General features: G+C 43.3%; 1 long non-coding RNA gene across 1 annotated transcript in view; it reads right to left on the bottom strand.

Annotated features, from left to right (window-relative positions):
* The window catches only part of LOC134158337 (uncharacterized), an 82,333-nt gene extending 69,303 nt beyond the window's left edge, over positions 1–13,030 (bottom strand). The window contains exon 1 of the long non-coding RNA XR_009962726.1: positions 12,815–13,030. This is a non-coding gene — a long non-coding RNA (uncharacterized LOC134158337). The remainder of the gene's footprint in view (positions 1–12,814) is intronic.
* Positions 13,031–17,439: the final 4,409 nt, after the last annotated feature.

The raw sequence follows: 17,439 nt of genomic DNA, 5'->3' as shown, positions 1-17,439 counted from the left end.
TTACATTCTATTCCTTCCCGACAGCTCCTCTAACTCATTCAGGTCACTGCAGTAGCTCCTAGTTTATTAGTTACTATCCCTAAGTGTTGGGTCATCTCTGTATTAATATTTCTCCCCTTCCTTCTTGCAGATTTCTCTTAAAAAATGTATTAAGAAACACCAGGCCTCTGAGAGATGCCTGGAGAGCCTAGCCCTTAGGTGGGGATGGGATGTGGGGAAGGCAGAGGAGGGTAAGCAATGGTAAGAGGTCAGAGATGTTAAGTGTGTAATGCAATCAGATGTATGGGTTAGCGAAACCACTTTCACAGAGGTAGGAAAGAAGAGACAAAAGGACATATCAGCAAGAGATACAGCAGGCTGCATAAGGAAATGGATGGGAAACATTGTTCATCAGCATTATCCTGACCCTTCCATTAGCATATACTTCTTCGGCTTGACAAGAGCAAAAATGTTGAAAGAGCTTCTGTTTGTGAAAGGTAGGTCTGGTCAGCTTTGGAGCTGCATGGTGCCAGCAGGTACTAACCACAGTGTCAGACATGCATCTTGATGGTGTGATGAGCCCTTGAACCCTGTCTCTCCAGGGTGGGGACACAGGCAGGCTCACCCCAGAAGAAGGGGAGGGTGGTACAAAGCAGCGCTCCCACAGGAGAGGAAGACATGCTGGGCCAGCAAGCTCTGATGGCTGCTCACAGAGAGGTGCTTTCAGCCTGCCTGATGCTCAGCCACAGCTGCAGCCCCCACTGCCACCATCCACCCAAATGACCAGAGATTTCTCTGAAGCAACCCTTTTCATCCAGGTGCTGTGAACACAGAAAACATTTCCTTTACCCCAAATTTGAAACCTCTTTTTTTTTTCCAGTCAGAATGGTGCTCAAAGAGGTTGTCAGGCTCATAGCCTTCTCCCGAGGCCACGCTGCAGCTTGCTCTGACTTACTGCCCTTTGCTGTGAGCAGCTCTGCTCTTCTACTGTGTAAAGTGTTTTCCTTTCTTGCTACACAATTTTTCTGTGAGGATCATGCAAGACCAACCACAAGAAAGACCCAGGAAAACACAGGTTATGAATTTGAGGGAAGACACAGAGAAAACTGCAGTCAGCTTGGTACATGTGCTTAGGAAAGTGGCCAAATAAAGAATAAAAGCCCCACAATACGAAAAGATTAAGATAGAAAAGAAGCAGCAAAGCATGGAGACACATTACTGTCCTCTGAGAGCATTTTGAGTGCACACACAGCCATGCCCAGTTTTGCACCCTCAGACCCTCCTATCATAGGGTCATCACTGGGAACTGAATCACTGCAAGAGAGCTGAGAAACTCTTGAATCTGAGGGCATCATACAAGGAAGGAGCACAAGAATGGGTGGATCTACATGACAGCAGGTCTTCTCTGACTTAAGCATTCACACCAAATCCAGCCCAAAGTTCCTGGCAAGCAAAACGTTAGGGTATAAAAAAAGGTGTGAACAGCCCCTTCCTACCCTCCAGTCTCCTAAAGCCAGCTGCCTCCACTCCCAAAGTGAAGAGCCAGCACTGTCCTGGCAGAGACGTAGCCACAAGATAATTGCTGCCTCAATGGCTTCAATCACCAGTGTGGTAGTTCACTTCTAAAGGTGGTTGTCAGTTCTAGCCCTTAAAAATAAGGGCTGCAGGGCAAATATCAACCCTGGGACCCATCTGTCCAGGACACTTTCTGGAGCAGGCTCTTGCAGCTTCTCTTTAACAGCCGGGCCCCACGTGATGTGGGCTGTCAGTGCTTGAAGAGCTTTTGAAGGCACAAGGAGATACGTGCAGACTACTAAATGTTGATGTAGTGACTGCTCTGGAGCTGGATAACTACAGCTTCTTCTTGACTTGGCCAATCCCTGCAGGGCCCTTTTAGAAAAAAGCATCATAATTATGTGTATGTTCAGCTCATGATGAGACTTGTGACCCACCAAAGGTTAGTTTTACTGAGAGGGTAGCTATTTCCTACTTTCCCAGAGACCTGCAGCTTGCCTGTGCTGGGCTCCACACAACAGGAGATGCCTGTGCTAAGGGATGGGCTGGAGCATGTCTAGCTTTAGCCCTGCCTTGCCCAGGATTGCACAGAACTGACGTGTCCAGAAGCATTTAGGTTTCATGTCATCCTGAGAAATGTTGCAGGGGTCACTTATCAGTGAGGCACTGGAAATGATGGCTTAACCCCTGCTTCTGTTTGTGTGGGCTGCATTTATGGGAATGGAGAGGAATGGTGTTTGTCAAACAGCTCATCCTTTATACAGGGCAGGATAGAGAATGACTGTTGTGGAGGGGACGTAGATCAGTGCTACAAAAGGGAGCAGTTTGCTGTGCACAGAAAGTTTATGGTGCTGGAGTGCACACCTGGTTGTGACCTCCACAGCCATCTCAGGGTGGTGGTAGCTGAGTTTCCCAACTACTCCACTAAGTGTCCAAGGGATACTTCAGAGCTTACTGCCTCTTTACACTATTTGTGCCATGACAATACTTGAATGCCTGAGCCAGGTGGTGCTATGTGGCCTGGCACAAACACTGAGTCAGAGGCATTTCTCACTTAGAAGAGCTGATGTAAGAGCCACCACTTTGGTCATCACTAGGGCTGCTGTCTCTAAAGAGGAACTAGAGCCAAAACCCTGATTTATCTTCTGATCTGTATGTGAATGCTCAGCTTCAAGCTCATGATTGAGACTTACACAAACCATCTCAAAACAATCAGGCTGTGAAATTTTGCTTGTCCTTTGCTGCACAAGAAGAAATGTTGTGCTTAGTTATATATAGGGTCTTCACGATTAGAAATAGACTTGCTCTTTCTTGACTGAAGGAGAGAGTAAGATTCAAGACAGACTTATTTGCTGCTTGGTAAACTTCACATTCAACATTTCCTTCTACACTGACACAATAACTGCACGGGTATGCTCATGCCTCACTGTGAAGGCTGTGGTTAGGTCCTTGCCCAGCTTATTAAAAGTCTGACTTCCCCATCTCTTGCCAAGAAATGTGGCAAGAGAATCCTGTTTGCCATGGAGACCATCCCCTGTCTCATCTATCAAGTCGAGATCCTCCTGCATGCTGCAGCAAGGAAACTTTCCAACCTAGTTTGTGCCTGGGGGTTCCTGGAGCCATCGCTCTGCTCTGCTCCCAGCCAGTGCTCCAGGACAGCCCTAACAGTGCAAAACAACCCTCTGCCAGCCCTGTTAGACCTGCCAGCTGTCTCTGGGGGTGCACCCTTGTCTCAACTGAGGTGAGGCTCACTGTAATGCCACCTGGTCTTGGAGCTGCAAATAATGGTCTAAAGCCCAGGGCTGACTTCCTCTGGTGATGATTGCACCTACCTGCCTTACAGGCTGGCAAATGTTATCTTCAAGGCTTCAGACGGGAGATGTTGTAAATGTCAGCTCTAATCACTTATATGTCACAAGCTGGAAATACACTTTCACGTGTTCCCACCAGGAAAAGTGGCATTCAGGGAGTTAGGAAGAGTCAGGCATCTCTGCCACATTGCTGCACTCCTTTCCTTCCTATTGCATCGATGCAACTGGGAGTAAAACACAGCAAGGGGGGTTTAATAGTGAATTGAAGTGTAGAAGGCTAGAGAAGGGGGTTGAGGTGGCAGCATAGCTAATATGCGAGAGCCAGACCTATCTGAGCTGGTGGATAATGAGTTGTCAGGATTATATGTGGCAGCAGAACGGCTGGATTTGAAGTGGAATAATTGAACTGATTATGGGCAAGTCCTTGTATCTACATCCTGCAAATAATGAGCAGCAAATAATGAGCAGCAAACAAGGCAAGAGGCACACCAAGCCAGGAGAACCGGGAGGCAAAGTATTATCAGTCAGAGAGAGACGCAAATTGAAAAAAGGGAGTTGTTAACAGGAGATAAATCTGTGGAGGGGGAAGAGTGACAAGAAAGAGAGAGGGGTTTGCTGTACAATGAGAAGTACACATTTTTTAATGCAGTGTATCCCCGAAGAGCAGTATTAAGAAACCTGGCTGCTGTGGTATATCTGAGATTGTATGTCTTATGTCATGATACTACTGCATGTATCTTCCCTGGTCTGACACACGTGTGCCTCCTGTTCCATATGTGCTGCAGTGAGCGTGGTGCATCCTTGTGAGTGATGAACTACTTTCATCAGCTGGACTAAATGTTGAGAATTAGCAGAGCTATAAGCCATATTTCATGTTAGGTTACAGGGGGAAACAGTAGGAGATAGGATTTATGCTGTCTGTATAAATGAATTTCATAAGCTTTTCTTCATAAAGGAAAAAGAATTTGTGCCTGATAAAGTTCTGCACTAAAAAAAAAAAATAACCCCAAAAAAAACAACAACATTTCTGAAGTGGGAAAAAAACAAATTTTGTTATCACAGGTGATTAATTGAATTGATGTGTAACTGATGTTCCAGAGCATTGGAGATTAGAAACAGTGACAGAGTACGCCCCAGCAGTCCCAGTTCTGCTATTACCTAAAATTACAGTCTAAAGCAGACTGACTTGTATGGCCCACAGATTCATAAAAATTCAAGAACCACTCTCACCAGTCTACTTTTGATAAATTCTTTTTGATTCAGTAACCTTTCTTAATGGAATTTCTCCTTCTCTTCCTCTCTTTTCTTTTACTCTTTTTTTTCTTCCACTTTGGTCCACACATTTATTACTGCCTCCCACTCCGTGGGAGTGCAGACCTCTGACTAAACATCCATGTTGTAATCTGTACAGGAATTTACTGATGGTGCATGACAGAAAGGACTTAAAGAAAATTATGCATTTCTCAGATCTACCCTGGGGCACACAAATCAAAGTCTCCCCTGAAACACTATATAGTAAAACTGAAAGTAGCTACACTTTATATGGAAATTAGATGATGCTGCGACATAACACAGCTAAGCATATATCAAAACATAGTGACAATGAACATAGAAACTGCTTTTTCTCTAGTGAGGATGTAAACGTCTATTTTGTTTTATTTCTCCCAGTGTATGACTTTTTTCTCAGGTGATGAGGAAAAAGCCCACTAGGAACATGCATTCACTGGACAGGCTCCAGAGGTTGTGATTCTTTTCTTGTTTTTATTTTGCTTATAGGCCATCTTTATTTTCCCCCACCTTAAGAAGGGTATTTAGAATAGGTCACACAATAACAAAAACCTGATTGATTGACTCTATCAGAAAGGGAAAAAGGGAAGAGCATGACTGGGGAGAGGGGGAGGCATTATCTCATGGTACTTCTAGGGCAGGGGGAATGCAAGGGAACAGGTCTGATTTTGCTTTCCTTTTCACTGCTTTCTTGCTTGTCTTATAACAAAAGGAAATGTAAAATGTGGCAGTGATACCTTGTATACAATGCTTGCTGCTTTTCCTTATGCTAGTTCCTTCCTGGGGGATGAGCTACTAACAGCAGAGCCCCTCCAGCTGCTATTGTTGATGGCTCTGCAAAACCAGCTGCCACCTGCAGGTTCCTTGCAGCTGGGACATAGATCCTACAACATCTGGCATTGTGTCACTTTTTGCTCCAGGGCTTCTGAAGGCCTTTCATACTCTGTTTTTTTGATGAAATGGGGAGTGGAGGCTGGAGATATTCATGCATGATTTATGCACTGAAACAAACCAAAGTGGGACAGAGAAAGTTTGACACCTAAACCAAGCAGAAAATCAGACTAGACATAAGGAAGTTCATGTTCATTCCACTAGTATTCCTTGTTCAGCATTCGAAGAATTAGCTTTCTTCAATGCTTTGTATTGTTGTGTTATAACATGAGAAATCAGCTCAGTTTGATGCAGCGTAAGAAAGATAGGAGATGCCAAAGTTCAGCATCCCTTGCGGCTGTCAGTTTTGATGGGCTGACAGATTAGCCCAAGCCCTTTCCCACTTCCATAGGTGTGTGGGATCAGATTGCAGCTTGCAGCACATCTCAACAGAATGCAGTGATACAAGTCAGCTCATCACTGAATGCTACAGGACACCACCATAGAAGCGGGAAAGAGCAAATAGCCGTAACACAGAGCGTGTTAGCTGAGCAGGTACGAGTTCAGGCTCCTGTTCTGTGACAATCTTTCTCTGGGTGAGTCTATTAGTTTCTATGTGCCTCATTTACATATTCATAAATTCAGAATGAAATTAGTTTCCCGTCTCACAGGACCACTATGAAAGTTAAATTATATTAAATATTGTAACCTACTCTAGTATGTGATACCAGAGGCTATTTAAGTATCAAAGGGAAAAAGAGGGAAATTTTATATGCAGTTTCCTTTTGTGGCAGAAGAAGAGCAGACAGTGATGTCAGCCTTTAGAAGACCAATGTAACAGTGGAAAAAGCATTAAAGGCCAGGCTGGATGTGGATCTAGGCAACCTGATCTAGTTGAAGATGTCCCTCCTCATTGCAGGGGGATTGGACTAGATGAACTTTGAAGGTCCCTTCCAACCCAAACTATTCTATGATCCTAGGATTTGTGCTTTCCACCAAAATACACAGAGGCCCTGAGAAGTGGGAATCTATTTAGGGCCCAACTGGAACAAACAAATCACTGGAATGTCACTTTCTAACTTCTTGCTGCTTGCACATATTGTGGAAATATATTTCCCTGTATGGATAATGGTGGTGGGTGACTCCCTGCTGTGGGGGAGGCAGCTGATGGAGGTAGTAGACAACATAAGATACTGCGTCCAGTTTTGAGCTCCCTGATACACAGCAAAGGCACTGGTAAATAGGAACAAATTCAGTGGAGGGCCAGCAAGATGACTGGGGACTCTAGCCCCATGACGATGTGCTAAGGGAGCTGGGCTTGTTAACAGTAAAGAGGGAGAGGCACAGTCACATTTGGTGGAAAGGGATTTGTCTGTGTTTAAAGAGATAGCAAATATAGATATAACACGTGAAAAAAAGCCCTGCCAGTACACTGTATCCTGTAAATGTCTGCGGATATGGAATAAGAGTGTTCACTGCCTGGGTCATATTTCTCAGCAGATGTTATCTCTTAATTTCTTTTACATGGCAGATGAGAAGAAGTTTCCCCTTCAATAACACCAATTTATAGCAGACATCACAGGTGCCATTGAGAAATAGGTTTCCTGCCTTGTTTTTTCTTTTCCTGTTGTGAACAATACATAAACTCTCCTACTGAAGACAAAAAAATGGCTCAGAATTAAAAATGCCCCTATTTACAGCAGTGCTTCAATACTGCTGGCATTACAGTGTTATCAGTCATGCAAGAAATGGTACTAAGAAATTGATGTGATAAAGGAGGAACCGGAGATGATGCTTCTGTTAATGAAAAGAAAAATACAGGTAGCTCAGCAAGTCTGGCCCTCCTGTCTCCTCTTGAGCTGTGTGCAGATGTTTCTCCTGGGCTGAGGGATAGGCACTGTGACATAGGAGCCACCTTTCTACATGAAAAAGAGAAAGGACAGTGCGTGCATCCATCCTGGGGTGAGCAGCCCATACAAACCTGCTTGAGCTTGGCTCCAGCAGCAGTGTGGGGCTCCCTGCAGCCCCCTCCTCTCTGCTGATGGCTCCTGCGGCCCCACCAGGAGCATTAGCATTCCTATAGCACACAAAGATACGCCCCTGACTTATTTATGGCTCCAGCAAAATGTTAATTCCAACATTCTGGCAATTCCTTTTCCTTCACAGGCACACTGCCCACCATACACAATTAATGCTGACTTTGGGTAGATCTCTTACTCTTTGGGGGCTTCTCATGTATCCTCCTGTGTATCTAAGACTTACCCATGCCACAGACATCTGGGGATGATCCACCTATGAATCTCCAGGAAGAGACATATAATGCGTTGTTATTTATCACTTCTTTTCATGTGAAAATGGCTGTGCAGCAGTGCAGTCAAAATCCTAGCTCAGAACCTGAGGGATAGCTGACGCTGTCCTGCATCTGTATCAACTGCAAATGCTTGAGTATTCTGCAGGATAAACCATACAGGGGCATGCTTATAGTGTTCATTGCACAGGCTAGACATAGCTAAGCAGTGCATCACCCTTCCAGAAAACAACCAGGAGAGAGTCTATCTTCATGTTAAACAGCACTCTGTATTTATAGCAGTTGAAATTCAGCCAGTTGCTTCCCAAAGAGCAAAGCATGGCAGATGCCTTCACCATCATGACCTGTCACATGAAGATTTATAAGCCACAAGGATGCAAACAATTCAGCTCTCCCACTTGGCCAACAAAATAAAATACTTGCTATTTGTTTGGAAAGTATGAGTGTAGTTCTGGACTGGTACAGCCATCATGCCTGCTCAGAGAAATAGAGCCTGTCACCCCACTTCTCTGCTGGCACCGCAATGCCAGCAACTCCCTCCTCCAGTGAGCAAGTATTTCAGGAGGGTCATGGGCTTCAAGGAGAGCATGGTGCTTGCCAGCTGAATCACAGCAGTTGGTACAGAGAAGATTGATGGGAAGGCAGATGGAGGTAACTTCACCAGGAAACATGGCCGGTTGTCTCTGGGAGGGAGACCTTTGCTGTAGAAAAGAAAATCATAGCAAGAACAACGAGTAGAAGAGGATCCTGGATAGACTGCAGTTGGAATAAGGCATACCTCTGAATGAGAAATGGGAAAGTAAATCAGGAAAAGATCAGATCAGGAAGGAACAAAGTTTAGAGATGTGAGGGTTTGCTTAAGGTGGGCAAGGAAAGGTGAAGGAGATCTGAATGTGAATGGAGAATGTGGCTAGCAGCTAGAAAGCAGAGAAGAAGACTGTGGTGGGGCAGGGGGATAAAGTAAAGAAAAAGGAGAAAAATAGAGGGCAGAAAGAAACAGGAGAGAAGATGCTGCTGAACCAAGTTTGTACAGAGTCTTGTGATGATGGTTACCCAGGTGCCTACGTGCTGTACTCCCCACCATCTCCATGCTGTGAGCACGGTACAGATGCCTGCCATGGCCCTGCATGAAGCCAGCACAGCCCCGCAGGACCTGCAGGCTGAGCAGCTCATGCTCCTTGCCTCAGATTTGTACTTGCCCAATGAGGCCTGCTTGCAGATTGGTAACTATGTGCTGCAGAGCCCAGGAGCCAGTACCTGAAAGGCAATTATTTGCTTGATGTTCATAAATTAATACTCAGCTCCTGGAGTCATCTGTCTCTTCAGTCTTCAGCAAGCTGCTGTCTCTCTTTTTCTTTCCTTTTCTTTCTTTCCCCCTCTCCTCCCCCTCAACGCATAAAAGATAGCGCAGAGCTGTTGATGTGTTTAGTACAGGTTTATCTTGAAGACATCTGCTTATGCCAAGGGAATAGCATGAACTCCCAGTGACCTGTAGAGCCTGCATTCCTAATTAGCGGAAAAATATTCCATAATCAGGGTATTGCCATTTCAATGGAGTCTAAAGATAGAAAGGTTACGTTCTTGTCTGGGGTCATGAATAATCAGTTCTGACTATATAGCTTCATTGTGACCTAGAGTTAACCAGGTGAAAGCTGGTAAGCAGCAGGACCAGATTACACTGTCTCACAGAGTACATCTATCCTGAGGGCTTGCCTTATGTTTTTGCTCACGCTTTTGCTTCCAACCTCTAACAAACCTGTACAAACCCTTTAAGAATGACTGGGTAAATGCTTTGAAACAATGCCTGCTTTTACCACTGCTTTGCTGCAGGCCATCAGCCCTGAGAAGGGGCAACACGCACAGAGCTGAGCTTGTGCCCTCCAGCATCCTCCCACCATCCCCAGCACCTGCCAGCCTGTCTCACCACTTGCTCCCCATTTGTTCCTACCCACCTGCCTTTTTATTTATTTTATTCATTTTTTAATTTTCTCCCTGCCCACCTGCCTTTTTGTGTTCTTTAGAGCAGCATTAGAGCAGCAGTGGTTCTGGGAGCCACTCTGCCTCCTTCATCCACTGCACCTCTCCACAATGAGGCGTCAGAAACTGGCCCACTATGTGGGCCCTCTTCACTGCAGTAAGTGGTTGGGCAGGAGCAGTCCTGCTGGGAATGGTTCCTGTACGAGAAACTATTCCCAGGGCCATTCAAAGTTCAAATGACTGACTGGTGGCAGCATCTCATTTTGGAGTTTGGCAGCATTGATAGTACCTTGCCAAAGGAAGGGCTTGGCTATCCTCTATTTAAACACCTTATGAGAATCATCTGTGGTGCAAACACAGCCACAAATGTTTTCAGAGGAGTGAGGGGAAAGGCAGAGGTGACATACCTACAACATACCAGTGGGATATATCATAGCTGGATGAATAGAGACAGTCATAAGCAGTAACAGAGCTGCTCATCCAAACTGCAAGCTGATCTGGAGATGCTTTGTCTTCCCTTCTCTCTCAGCCTTTTTCTTGACTGGTAAATGTATCACTGGAGAACATAAAAACCTGAAAATCTCCATAACTATGCTTTGTTCATTCCTCCAACTGAGTTGTTTCAGGCACAAATGTAGGTTAGAACATTTCTGATATGGCTAAGCGTAAATTTGTAGCTGGGGAAAGATGCTCCACTCTGATTTTATGCTTTTGCTAGAGGATGTCTCTCCACCTTCAGAGCATCTATTGCACAGCAGGGACCGCAAATCAGGTTCAGTTTGTGCGATGGATTTATATGGCTCCTCTATAGAACAGGCACACAAACCTGAAAGCAGTGTACTGTTAGTGTAGTTGTAAGGATGGCCTCCCAAACTGGAAAGCAGTAGCACAAAAGCTACCCGGAAGAATCCTCCCAACAGAAGAGTAGTTTCCAGGGAACTGTGTGGTTTTGCTGTGGAGATTATAATTACAGTTCAGTTAACACATGAATATCAGTTTCTTCTCTGCCAGTGATCAGGCTCCCTGATGTTGCCTGCAGGATTTCTGCAGTGGATTAATAAATAGGATTACATGATCTTTGATAGGTATGCCTCTGCCCATCCTCCTCCCGTCAGCTACACGCAGCCTAAACTCTGTGAAATCCTGCTGGAAGCCCTTGAGAAATGTTCTTGCTTACTTCCAAAAATCTACTCTGAAAGAAAAAAAAAAAAAGAATTTGTTGATGAAATAAGTTACATTGTGAAAAATATTGTTGGCCACCCCTAGAAAATCCACAATGACTGTTCATTTGTCCAGGGTTTGCTCCTTTATGAATGCACGTTTGAGGATGCTCACTGTTATCTTTGTTGCTTTTATTTGCACAGGGGAACAGTATCAATATTCCACGGTTCCAGTCATCTAGAGGACAGGCAAGCAGTGAAGGCAGACCTAGTTCTTTGAGGAGCAGTGACCAAACAGTGATTATTAGAGCCGAATAATTCAGAAAGTTTTCAGATAATCTTAGTTTAGGTTCTGATCTTCCCAAGACAATGCTCATACTTCATTTTATGCTTGCTCAATCACATTGAATTCAATGGGAGCAGGACAGCACATTTAAAGCTAAGCCTATCATAAATCACCTTTCTGCATCACGGCCTCGATCACAGTCTGTTCATAGATATTCCATGAAAAAAAAATATATAAAATAAAAAATGAGTAAGTAAGTTTGCTTTAGCCCCAGTAAAATTTCCTTTGCGTTCATTTTTCTGTGAAAATTTGGGAAACAGACCTTTGGTAACAAAACAAAACAAAAAGGCACAAAGAAACAGGTTTTAAAGCCACATCTGTAAGTTCTTGTGAAAACCCAGGCATACATTTGCATAAACAAGGATTCAGCTTAGGTATCTGCACAGTGTTCCTGTCAAGAAACAGAAACGATCCATGTGATTTATCAAAGCATCAGCAACTACATACTGTGGATATTTGCTTTCAATCCACAGAGTTAAATATTAGAAAAGGTATCTGTTGAATTCATTTGAATAACAAATAGACTGGGGAATCACAATCTGTTCTCAGCTATTCAATGGATGAAAACCAGTAATTCATAGAATATATTAGTGTCTCAATTCTAGTAATTATTAGAGCAGAGTTAGAGATTTGAAAACAATAATTTCAGGAGCTATACATTATTTCTACAAGCAACTGATAAGTGATGTTACTTCTTGGCTTCTGTCTCAGTCACAAGTAGTTTGTAACAAATCCTTTCCCCTTGTCGTTCAGTGGCTGACTGACAGTGTACCCAGCCAAGCACAGATATAAAGATTTCTAAGATCAAAGCGAGGGTTAGCTACATTATTCATGTGGTATTAGATTTTTGACCCTTGCTTGTAACTCACAAAGTACAGTTACAAAACTTAGTCACCTACAATGCTTACAAATGAATTTCAGCAACCATTTGAAGAGTCAAGCATCTGTACCGTGAGTACACATGGAAGGAAATCTTGGATATTTTCATTTTGCATGAAAGCATGAATGAAATGACTTCAAGGCAAACTGGTAGAAAAAAAAACAAAATCATTTTTGGGAGAGGAGAGACAACACTGGAGATCTGTTAGATCTGGTATTTCCAGCACCAGTGCTCAATTCTGGTGGAATTTGGTCAGAAATTAAGGCAGGTTTTGCAGCCCTCCTATCAGGCAGCTTTTCCCCAGGGTCTATCCCTGCAGGGAAGTGCTGGACTCCCAGGTTCTGGCACCCCCAGATGCCGGAGGGGTCCTGGGAGCCCCTGGCTCCTGCAGCCCCACCAAGGGCACTGGATTCCTGGGGTCTCTCAGTAGGGACCAGGAGCTGTGGCCTCCCTTGTCTGCAGCCTCATAATTTTTAGAACCGGGTTTGGAGAACCGGCATTCTGTAGCTCTGTCTCAGAGAGAGTATTTAGGAACTAGTCATTCTTCTCTCAGAAGCCACTTCATCAACTCAAGTCAAAAGCAGCTGCATGCCTACAGAAAAATCTGGAAACCTGACATTACGTGTGGAAAGAAGAGGACAGAGCACTAAAAGAGATGGCGGATTGCCATTTTGTACTCACCCAATTAATATGCTCCTTCCTCCATTTGCTCATTTTGTCTTTCCAGGCTTCATAATCTCTGGTGAACAGATCAAGGGGTGGAGCTGAACTGGCAACTGTCACCTTATAACATCGCTCCTATAAACACATAGTACTAGCACAGGCAGAAGGCACCGTTGTGCTGATCATCATCCTCTGAGTCAGCCATTTGCAAACACCTTCTCCAGGCTGTCATCTTGCCACTATGAATTCAAAATCTGAGTCAGAACCCAATTTAAACTGCTATAATTAACAGTCCCGATTTAACCAAACCTAGCAGTTTGTCATGTTGCATTCTCTGCACACATCTGAGCATCTTGCGTTTGGGCTCCTTCGTGCTCTTCTGCTTGGCCCCTTGTGCTGTAAAGCAGCTCATGCCCAAAAAACATCATCGGGTTTAGGGTCCTATAAGGGCAGAGTCCAACAGTAGCTGAACAACAAAACTCATCTGTGATGGATTCATTTGCCTGTTAAATAGCAAAGTACCAAACATGATGCACTGGCTGCTGCTGCTGCGTGCTATAAATACTGATGAGTAAAAAGGGGGTGAAACTTTGCAAGTCGTTCATCAGTAAAACAGAGCTATTGTATAATGCAGTGGCCCACTGCAAGGAGGGAGCTCCAGGGCAGGGCCAGGGAAAAGCCATGAAAAAGCCTGGGTGCCACATAAGGGAAAAAGGGGTGGAAGCAACTTGCTTGCTGGGGAGACCCAGGAAACTCAGACCAGCCAAGGTTCCTACATAGAAGATAATTGTTCATCAAATAAGCTAAACATGAGCACTCTTTCCTTTATCATTTCTATATGCTATTGTTACTAATGAATACTTCACTCTGAGGAAGATCTCGAGTCACTGTGCATGGCTTAGGAGTGTCCCTGCATTTATATTTTAGGGAATTCCCTGCATTTATTCTTAGGGAATTGCAAATAGGTGGCTTACTAACTCATGTTTTTTGCAGTCACAGGAGATGGCATGACAAAACCTTCAGTGCAAATATATTTTTGAAAATGTGTCTTTTTATGATTGAGGAAGCATTTTTTTCCTCCTCTTTCTTTCCCCTGTTTCCTTTCCTTTTTCTCAGCATCCGGTCTGAATGATGCATTTAGTCTGTTGCATTTTGCTGTTACTTATTTTTACAGTGCTGCCTTAAGGTCACCACTAAGAGCTCCTCTGTCTTGACCCAAGTACAGCTGGAGAACATCCACTGCCCAGAAGTCCTCACAATCTGCATCAATTGGGAACACGTGAACAGATTAATTCAAATTCATGTTGCAGATCAGCAGGCAAGTTGGGATAAACTCCATGTCTCCAAACCTGAGTTAGGTAGCTTGTGTCCTAAACTGCACCCATTCTGCTATCTCAACACTTCACTGTGATTTCTCTTCATCCTGCAGCCTCCTGTGCATGCCCACTGTGTGTATCCTTCTGTCAACACATCCAGTTGAGCTCATTGCAATGGATTTAATGATACTTACAGGTTGCTCTCCTTTCTTGTAGAAATACCTACGTGTCAAAAAGTCTTTAAAGAAGTCACTGAGAAACCCACGACTCCCATGCTCGCTGTGTCAAATATTCATATTTAGCTGTTAATCAATTCGTAGTCTTCTTGCGATGTTCTCTGTTATTTTGGCATTAGTTTTACATATCACTGTATAAATGTTCATTATATGTCTTTGGAGAGAAATAGATTTTTGACAATACATTTTAAAATGTCTAAAACCATACTTTTCCACACTGATCAGGAAAGAAAGTACAGAGCTCTTCAAATCAAACTCCTGTTCTTCACTTGCTATTACAGAACATAGCATACACAGAGTAGACATACAGTACTATATATCTGCATATACAATTACATCTGCAGAAAAAATCCCGTGGAGTTCCCATTTATACTCTCAATGACCAAGCTGAGAAATAAAAAAATCCTGCCTCATCATACATTTTTCTACTTCAGTGAATTATTTTTTATTGATGGTGCAAGTCCTAATTTTAAATTCAGTTTTGATGAAAAAAGTAGCAGATCATCTGCCCTGCTATTATACAAAATATATTTCTATCAAGTGGAAGGAAATATAATTTGTAAAATTATCAATTACATAATGATTATAGTGGAGAAATATATTCTCTAACATAATTTGTTAAATGGAGGAATTTAATATGAAATAGTAGATTTCCAAATTTATACAAATAACACCAGATGGTGAGTAGCTAGTTTTAATTAAATTAGGTTTGATAATTATAGCTGTTTAATTTTTAGGTTTGACTCAGATTAGAAAGAATGTATTATTTCCCAGTAAATGTATTTTTAGTTTCCTTCCAAGGTTTTGAATCTTGCATCACTCGCCATGGTCCAGAGCAGCAGAGTGCTGCGATCAGCTTTCTGGCAGCTCATTTCGGCCTGCCTTGGTCCCGGTTCAGCAATCCAGAGGATGAACCATGCCACGCTTGGGCTGGGACCCCCCTGATGGGAGTCAGAGGGAGTTTTGCCAATACAAGCAGGAGGGAGTTTCTGCCATGGCACCGAAATATGTTTTCACAGCTCGGTCTGTTGGCTCCAGCACTGCATTTCAGCTGCTTTTGAGCAAAGGAAGAAGCCTAACGAGAATAATGGCTTTGCAGTTGCACAGACCTGATGACCCATGCTTGGCCACTTACTTTTGCATGCTGTATTTGCTGTGGCCTGTTTACACACGCACACACTTGCACTCACTGCAGCTCGTGTCCTGAGACATTTTCTTGGGGAGGACCACGCAAGGGCTAAAGCCTGGCCAGCCGCACACATACCCGTTCTCATCACTGCTGCTTTCCACAAGTTCATCTGGGCTGGGTCCAGTGTTGAGCTCCCAGAGTCCCAGTGACTCCACACAGAAATATGCTTAAAGTTACAAATGTGTCTAAGCCCTTTTTAGACCGTGGCCAGAGACCAAAACCAATCTTGCAGGACCAGCTCCCTGATAATCAGTGCTCACAATCCCATGGGAATCACCTCCTACCTTTGGACCGAGCCAGTTGTAATTGGGACTCTTATAATTGAGTCTGTTCTTATTTACAAGTTTGCAGTTTCAGCTACAAGCCCAAATGAACACGTTCATCAACTTTTTAGGCCACATCTACAAAATGGATGTCTCCTGCAGTGATGCCTGGGAATGAGCAGCTTCCCTCCAGCAGTGAGATGCTGCAGGTAGAAATACCCATATAAGAATAACTGTAAGACATTTGGTCCTTCACAGCTATCTGATGCTTAGGGGAAGGACTCTTTCAGTGTGACTGACTTTGTGGCATACTTCTCAGATTCTTGAGCTGTTAAGCCATCTCCTGGAGCATGTACACCATAAAAAGAGGTGGGGTGGGGAATGAACAGGTTCGATTCATTGGATCATCACAGTCCAAAGGTACTTGGAATATTTTAATTGTAATTGAATGTTATAATTAAAATTGAACACTGTAATTTAGAATTTGAATATTGCAATTAAAAGAAGTAAGGATCTGCCTCTGTCTCCTGGAAACCATCAGATACTTGCGACTTCCAGCAAAGAACATTTTAGACTGCAAGAAGCCAGTCCAGCGGCTTACTCTCCATTTCAGATGACATTATGAAAAGATACCTTAAATCATCTCCCCCACTGCAGCTTTCTTAGAGCCAGCACTTGGGTTGGCACACAGGCAAGGTGGTGCTGTCCTGCCTCCTCCCTCTAAAGTCCTTTTTCTTTTATCTCAGTTTTCTCTCAGCAGGGTTCTACTTCCATTATCTGCCTAGTGCAAATCCCATCTCCTGCTCTGCTTTCTTTTTTGTGTGTGCTGAAAAGTGGCCTCCCTGAATTTGTATTATATTGATTATGTAAATCAGCAGTTCTCCTCTAGATTGCTTTTTCTTTGTGAACTGGGAGTATAATTTGCAGTCTTCTACCTGATAATTGTGAGGATAATTTGAGCTGTCTCTTTGTGGAGTCATCAGTGACTGTTTTAATTTCGATATGTGAACAGTGCTGGGTTGGGTTTTTTTTTAACTTTTTCCCTAATCCTGGTTCCTTCAGAACTACGGGATTGATTCTGATGTTCATAATAGTATCACCTGAATTGTATTTTGGAATTTCCAGTGCTACTGAGGTTGCAATTTATCTACAGTGTGACAGGTTTTTCAACGTTTCCAGAACAGACATAATCCCGTAACTATCAGCCTGACGATAAAATTATCTATCTCTGATGGAAAATTGAGGACTCAGCTATGGTCATTTTTCTCATTGCAAAAATGTTTCAGAATGAAGTAAAACAATACCATTTTGCTGTGAACGGTACATGTCTTTCATCAACTTGAAACGATGACTATAGATATCAAAATTAAAATAACGAGGGGTTTGTGACATCCTGTTCTTTTATTCAACACCGAACACAACCCACTTACAAAGTGCTATGTAGCACATTTAACAGCAAATGAGATTTAATAAATCTATTCACAAGGTTTCTAAAGGATAGAGGAAAAAATTATAATAGCCTCTTACTGGTAAGTGTCTCAGATAAGAAGACCATTGCTTTATTATGTCATTTTTTAAAAGGCACTACAAGCAAGTTTCTTTCTCCCTTGTTGATATGATATTGTTATTGGTTGAGCAC

This window comes from Pezoporus occidentalis, unplaced genomic scaffold, assembly GCF_034315485.1.
Source record: "Pezoporus occidentalis ecotype Australia unplaced genomic scaffold, CSIRO_AGI_Poc_V1 ctg13, whole genome shotgun sequence".
Lineage (NCBI taxonomy): Eukaryota > Metazoa > Chordata > Aves > Psittaciformes > Psittacidae > Pezoporus > Pezoporus occidentalis.
This window is presented reverse-complemented; position numbering and strand designations above follow the sequence as displayed.